Source organism: Branchiostoma lanceolatum, chromosome 5, assembly GCF_035083965.1.
Source record: "Branchiostoma lanceolatum isolate klBraLanc5 chromosome 5, klBraLanc5.hap2, whole genome shotgun sequence".
Classification (NCBI taxonomy): Eukaryota; Metazoa; Chordata; class Leptocardii; order Amphioxiformes; family Branchiostomatidae; genus Branchiostoma; species Branchiostoma lanceolatum.
In genome coordinates, this window is record NC_089726.1 from 4,830,235 (window position 1) to 4,836,730 (window position 6,496).

General features: G+C 42.9%; 1 non-coding gene across 1 annotated transcript; it reads right to left on the reverse strand.

Annotated features, from left to right (window-relative positions):
• Positions 1–5,388: 5,388 nt before the first annotated feature.
• Positions 5,389–5,459, reverse strand: Trnag-ccc (transfer RNA glycine (anticodon CCC)). Its single transcript has one exon. It is a non-coding gene; the product is annotated as a tRNA-Gly (tRNA).
• Positions 5,460–6,496: the final 1,037 nt, after the last annotated feature.

Below are 6,496 nucleotides of genomic sequence, written 5' to 3' on the forward strand. Positions count from 1 at the left end.
TTGTATCCAACTAAATTCACATTCAAATATCATAATGCATGTGGAACTATGACTAAAGGTTGGGTCAAATTTGTACTTCGATCGTTGCACGATCGTTACATTTAGGTATTCTTCGGAAATGCGTGCTTATGTCGAATAGGTTCAGCTGTCTTGTTAATGTTACCAAGAAATGCTGACTTAGATCCTTTTACCGTTACATTCTGCCTTAAAATTATATGAAATCAAAATCGTACGACGGCCTACGACGAATGGGACTCCGACGATTTGAAGCAATTTGAATTTGCTACATAGTGCAACATTTTAAAATGCTTGAAATTCAAACGGAACTGTATTATCAGTACGTACCCTTTTTTGACCTTCCACATACCACGTTCCACGTAGGACGTTAGAATGGCAAGAAAGCTTCCAACTTCTGCCTATTCGAAGAAATACAAAGTCATCAGGAACAAAACAACAAAGCTTACTGAGACTTTTATAGCCTCCAGTCTACCTACCTTATGCATTTGCTGCAAAAATATCTGTCACCGAGTTTTCGAAAACCTCAGACCATTCCAAATGGAAATCCTGCCTCTCTCCAGAACTTACTGACTGAGGAATTTCTCTGGCATCTTTCGGTCCCTGACCGCTGGCTGAATCACGGTGAGCTCTAAGAGGCTTACTGTACCGAGTGCCAGACTCATTTTCGTCTTAGCCTTTCCCGACTCGATGTCTACTAACGGCCTTATCTTCAGGGTTTGGCATCGAGCGTAACGTCCGGGAAGTCCTTCCTGAAGAAGGTCTGTTGGGCTTAGTCAAACTTCCCCGGTAGAGCCGAGGAATCGGCCAGCTATGTGCCGGCAGACGCCAGGGGTAGGCCCGTTTGTTTGACCTCAAAGCGCCGCCTGGCTCTTTCCTACTGAGGCGGCAACTGTGGAGCGACCATAGAGTAACCTCCTCTTATTACTCCGGGAAGGAGGAATACTTCCTTCTGGGAGTATTGGGAATGCATTTGTTTGCGCGTTCGCAGCTATAACTCACGATCCCGTTGTCGCATTGGTGTGTAACTTGGCATATCGTTTGCCTGGTTCGGCGTGGTGATGCACAATGTCTTTGTTACACCGTAACTACGTTTATCGTCAATGCAATATCGAAATTGCACCCCTATAATTAATGGTAAGGGCCACTGCCTTGGCATAGCGACCATGTTATAACCCGTTACGCTTGACTGCAATACTTCAGGCAGATACGGGGTACGAAAATTTCCTACTTGCTATGATCGTATAGTCACTGTTACATTGTAAAATAGACAACGTGCACCACCACACGCAACCTAGCTAGCGATATACCAAGTTACATACCAATGCGGCAACAGGAATTGTGAGTTTTCGCTGCGAACATGTGCCGAGTGAGCTTCAGTCTGTGTATTAAGTATGCCGTGTCCAGTCGCAGGTCGCATACTAGTTTGACGCACGAGACGGACGGTGCACTTTTACGCACAGTGTGAAAATGGGGTATCTCTGGACCTTCAAACTTCTCACACTTGTAGTTTGTAATACGGAGGCTGTGACAATACAAAACGTTTACGCAGGGGATGAAAGATTGTTAAGATATCTCTCTCAGAATAGTGCACGCGGGCCGCGGCCAGACTGTGTCACTTCCGGGTGGATTGAAAGATCCGGTGACCTGTGACCTTCGAGAAATGTTACGATAATACAAATAGGCTGATAGCTATAGATCAGGCATGCCTGCAATAAATTGTGGAAAGAGAATTTACTGCATATTTGTGATTTCTGAAACATTTTAGTTGTAAGGCTGAATGGTTCGTTGATCTTCAAAAGAAGCCATCTAGATCTAAATTAGTGACTTTTCCCGGAATTTCTAGATCCTATCTGTGCCATGCTGTAAAAACGTACTTTTCAGCAGATTGACCCCTCCTGTATTGAAAGAAAAAGATAAATAAACACCTTTTCTTTACTTGCTATAAAACACTACTTGGACTGTACAGAGATGCAATTTGTGTGGGTCAATACTTTTACTTCTTTAATTACCGCTGATCAAAAATGCACTTTTCACATAGTCTCTACCAGACTAACTACGCCAGGGTTTCACTTGCAGGCCCCTAAACGGGCGAAATATGATCGTCACTGTGGACTGACTCTTCTGGCTAATTATTCCTTTTTCTGGTGAATTGTACGATTCATACGCCCGTAAGAGGGCCTGGTGGAGGCTACTTTTCACACCTGGCACCACATACAATCCACGATTCCGTTGCTGAATGGGTATGTTAAGTTAGCCTGAGTGTCATCCTGTTTCAGTTCCAGGCTCTAGAAATAAATTGTCTGTGATTCCACACCTTACATCAAGATCCATTTGCTTACAGCTGAGCAGGTCACTACCAAAGGAAATGAACAAACACCTCACCCAAAATTTACAGACTATGAATACTTCACGGAGAATTGTGTCCTACGGACTCTTGTTGGTATTTCGAAGCGAATTTTATTGCCAAAAAATAGGGTATTTCACAAGTTTTGTAAGTTTGGTTGTTCTTTGAATCATACCGTTTTTACATCATGACTCATATTTAGTTTATAGTCATCAATCATAAAAATCCAATTTTTAGTCGCTCAATGGCCTTCGTCCAGTGGCAGGCAGGTGCCGACCGCCATGTTGGTGTCCTTCATTTGCCTCAAGGTGACATTGGGAAGCATTGAGATATAACCGAGATCATAGGAAGACATGGTCGGTGAGAGTGGTCCATATTTTTACAGTACAATGGCCTCACTTGGGGCAATTAGTGTCGTATTGAGGTCACCAGAACGCCGAAAGGCAGCTTTTACAGACCCTTGCGATTTAGCCCCGCGAATTGTAAACTCCTTGCGATTCAGCCGCGCCCCTAGCTGTGAAGATAGAGTAGTCGGCCCACCCAATAACCAAGGAAAAATAACATTGGAATCATTGAAAAAGACATTGAGATCATTGCAAGCCCTTGGAAATCTATGAGATAACATTGGAAGACCGTCCAGAGATCATTGAAAAACTGATGAGAAATCTGTCAAACCTTTCGACGTTAGACGGTCTCGGCTCTGTGCAAATGACATGTAAAATTGTTAAAAACCGATTCCAGAAAGTGCTGATGTCCTTACCGAGATGCTTCCAAATATGGTCACCAGTTGTTTTCCTGGAACGGGTTGTCACGAGCGGATCTCGGTGTGATTATGAGGGGCGCCTGGCCTGTTTCCTGAAAAATATCCAATTTTCTATGGTAAGCCTGGACATAACTCATAACTCCACTTCATAATTCAAGACTGACGCTGAATAATTCTCCTTACACCATAATTCAGACGAATGCATAGTAGTGCACGGAAGAGAAAAGTTCACATCAAAATCCATTTTCATAAAGATTTAATGTTCACACCGAGCTGATTGATGCTTCCTAACATGGTCTTCACTATGTTCTCAATATGACGTCACGGCTGTTCCGGGAATTGAAGAATCACGAACGGATCATGTTGCGATCACGCCGTGGAGGTCTAGACATGGGTTGCATTAGCCTTTCCTGGAATGCATCCAAACTTCTGGCGCAAGTTTTAACACCTCATAACTTTATACTGACTTTGAATGATGAGGGCATTCGGTGGTGGCAATCCAAAATTTTCAGGCAATTCCGCTCAAGGGAATGCTTTCCCAGAAATATTATTTTTCATTTCAAAATGATTTTATGTGTTCATGTTCCCACCTTCCTTATATGGCCTTCACCGTTGTCTCAATATGACGTCACGAGTTCCAGTTCCGGAATACGGCTCTCTCCCAGGCTGTAGGCGTTCGGCTGTACTTTATACACGAGTGTCTCCTGGAAAACATCAAAATTTCTTGTTGTAAATCTGCACAACTCAGAGCTAAAGACTAACGACTGCCCCGAAGCAAAATTGCATATTTTTCATGTGAATTTGATCCCCTGGTATTTGCTCCCCGACGACTGCTTCATCAGCGGCATGGCTAAAATGGACATCAACGTTTCCTGCAATACATTACAATGTTACATGTTAAACAAGACATTATGAGATGATAAATGTGTAAAGGTGATCTCTAAGTCTCGCTGACGACATTTTTCTATCCTAAGGGCCTGGTCATATTCACCGTATAATCGTCGTACCACCGAGAACTGAGAGAATTGTTGTTGTAATTGTACAACTGTCGTAAGAAAGCCAGCTGCCTTTAATTGTTTGTTGTTGGCTGTGTTAAAGCCAGCTTGAAAATTATTCAACGGCATTAATATCCCATTATTGCCCGATAACATTCATCGTGCACGTGCGATCGTCGTGCGATCGCAAACTGAATGCATTCTTGGGGCATTCCTTCATCTGTCGTACCAAATTAAGCTGTCTTGTTACAGGCAAGACTGTCCTAGGTCCTTGTCGACATCAAAATCGTACGACGACCTACGAAGAATGCGACAAACAACGAATATAATTTAAGAAATACATTTGAAAACTTTGATAATGAGATAAGGGAACGTCCAATCCATATTTCAAACGATGCTGACAAACTTTCATGAGCGTTTGAAAGATCTTCAGTCTGGAGTCATGCTGAGATGCAATAACAGTGATTTACTGTTTCCCACCCACGCTGCACGTATGGGCTCAATCCAACCCACGTCCAGACTGCAAATAGATCTACTATCGTGAGGTTATTCTTTTGCGTGATTAATGTCTTTAATTTTAGAAAGTTGTAACCGGCTAGTAGGTTTCACATTTGCGAGATTAGCAGGAGAGGAATGTCGTGGGACCCTGAAGGTAAGCTTTTCTTCGAATGACGTTGTTTGTCAAAAAGAGTTATGAGCGCCCATTGATATACCTTGCCAGTTCGACTGATCAACCCTGTTTTTTTGCTGCTTTTTCGGAGTTCTGCTTGACAGAATTGCAAAGTCTGAAGCACTCGTAAAATTATTTTTCTGTCTTCCCCATCATTCTGTCTCTATCTGTCTCTTTTTCTCCTCCCCATAATTCATATCATATATATGTCGTATTTTGTATTTGAAAAAAAAAATGAACGGAATTCGTCTCCGATATCCACCGACCCAATGAAAGTACCCCTCCCCCCCCCCAAAAAAAAAGCATCTTCAGGGTTTTGGCGACTCGCAAGAATTGAAATCTTACATGATGTCAGTACACTAGTGGTGTAGTTGATATGCCTTTCTTTAATGCTTTCAAGTATCTAGTCATATTTAATAACGGTGAGTGGACAGTATTGCAGATACTTGCTGACATCTCCAAAACATGCGCCGGCCGGGAATCGAACCCGGGTACTTCGTTTCTCCTGCTCTTAATTAATCTTAATGCTTTGTGATTATTCAGCCATCAAGAAAGTGAATGAAAAGTACTTTAGATGCTTGCCGACCTCTTTCAAAAATGCGGCGCCCGGGAATCGAACCCGGGTCGCAAGAATGGGAATCTTGCATGATACCACTACACCAGCGGCGCAGTTGGAAAGCGTTCTTCTTAGACAACTTTACGCGTCAGACGCGTATTGATCTTTCAGTCCTTCCAGTCTATTAGTCTCCAAATCCCCGTTCTCTAGACCTGGCACGGGCAATTTCCAGAGACCTTGGTATTCACCACTGCTCTTAAACACTGACAGCTTTGATGAATAGTTCATGTTCCACATCATTTAGAGTCAGGTTCCCTCGGACGTTAATCGCAGGAGCCATTTACGAGTTGTGTATATCGTGCAGTAACACCTTTTGCCAGTCTTGAAGCCTTCGTCATGCTGTCAGTGACCTTGGGCCGAATTTGTTCAGCCAGAAGGTCGCCGAATTTCAAACTCGCTAGAGAGTCGAGCGTATTTTCCGACTGAAAATCAATTTTGGACGGGGCTCGGTGAGCTTTTGACGGGGCTCGGTGTTGCTGCTGAGAATGTCCTTCTGAACTCACAGACTAGTCTGGCTGCTGCTTGAAACTGGCTTCACGTGTCCGGGCGGAAAAGTTGACGATCATTTTCATCTTTTGTTTTCCAATAAGCCAACTCACAGTTTCAAATTAAGGCCTTAATTCAAGATCCCTAGACAGTTCTCATTTTTGTGTGTGTGCAAAATTTATAGGTTTTTGCCATATTCTGCTGCCCAACCATAGGGTTTATTTGAGCGTGCCCTTTGACTTCTTATGACAAGACAAACGAAAATTGCAACCAACGTATCTTTAGCAAACCAATGGCCATACGAAGCTGCACTCAACATGTAACTTCATGTATATGCATGTAGTAGTATCAGAAGAAAGCAGCAACTTGTGACAATCATCAACATTACAAGCATGCAATTTCATGCTTCTCGGTTCTCCAAACAAATGAAAAGTAAATCATAAACTCATAACACGAGATAACACGAAATGAATGTGGATATATTAAAAGGAGAGGGTGAAGAACCGGATATCATATAGCACTTAGTTTCAGAAGAGCGATGTGGAGTGCCTGAAATAGCATCTCATAAGAGGATAATGAAAATGCCATGCCTCTGGAGGATGAT